The sequence below is a fragment of the Aplysia californica genome, unplaced genomic scaffold (genome assembly GCF_000002075.1).
Source record: "Aplysia californica isolate F4 #8 unplaced genomic scaffold, AplCal3.0 scaffold00804, whole genome shotgun sequence".
Classification (NCBI taxonomy): Eukaryota; Metazoa; Mollusca; class Gastropoda; order Aplysiida; family Aplysiidae; genus Aplysia; species Aplysia californica.
The window spans coordinates 312,470-313,745 of NW_004798074.1; positions in this window are offsets into that span (position 1 = coordinate 312,470).

Sequence of the window (1,276 nt, forward strand, 5' to 3'; positions counted from 1 at the left end):
CAAGAACCAATTTCTCCATTTCTCGGACAGGTAGCACGGGTTATCAAGGGGCTATGAGCATCCTTTTTCACAACTTGAGTGTTATTTGTCTTGTTTGTCTTGTAACTAGTTCTGATTTCTCAGGGCGGAGTTGTTTGTACCATACCATTGACGTATTTTTTTCGGTCTTAGGTTGTTGTTTTTTTCTCAGATACGATTTTAGTTCCTCTGTTTCACTCCTCGCCCGTTTTCTCCTTAACACGGTCCACACGTGGAAAAAAGTGTCTTGTCTCTTTGTTTAGATACGTTCTGTTTACTGCGCTCGCAATAATATAAGGGCATGTGAACGCACGGGACGCATTTAACATTTTCAATAAGTAGAAATAAGCGTGGGTAGCGGCCGAATGCTAGTCTTATCGATGTTGGACCTAGAAGGAATCTTTAGCGTGAGCAACTTGCGCACGGGACCTCCGATATTTTTCGTCCTTATCCCAGAAAGCAAGTATTAGATCGTACCCTACATAAAATCAGGGGTTTGGCTGTAAGACAGCAGTAAGAAGAAGCAAAGGAGTAGCAGTAGAAAGGCTGCAGAAAGAGTCAGGAGCCAAGAGGAGGGGCAAAGGGGGTGGGGTGGGGGCAGGAAGTGGGGACGAAAGCGGACGACAGAACATAATTAGAGAGCAGGTAAGAAGGTGAAAAGAGAAAAAAAATTAGAGAACATTTTAGAGGAGAAATTTTTCCGTTGCTGTCAGGTTTTGAACTCGGGACGTATTAAAAGAGAGCCCCTGTGGCTTGTCCAGCATGGCGCAGACATTGTTCAGGTCAACGGTTTTGGTTACACGTGGACTATTGGGTCCAGTCTTCGATAAAAACTAATAATACTATTTTTAAAAAGCAGCCCCAGAAGCAAACGCCCCCCCCCCCTTGTAAGTTTATCACATAATCGGAATGTAATTATGGCGTTCTAAAAGTGCCCTCATTATTTTGTCTATTATGGTAGCAAACTTCTAGATGTTCATCGGATGATCCTTTGTAGCACTGCATTGTTAACAACAAGCCAACTAACGTCCTACTGTAACGAAGCAAAAAACTAAATCTTGAGAGTTGTGTTAGATGTCCTGTGTTTATTTGTGTCATTCACGATGTTTTGGTTTCAACAGATTCAATTTTGTTTTTCATTTCTTCTTTGCAGTCGTTCATGACAATCACACAAATACAACGTGATCTTTTTCAAGTGAGTTCCTCCCAAGAGCATAATTAGTTTGAAACAGAACTAGGGTTCCCCCCCCCCCCCCCA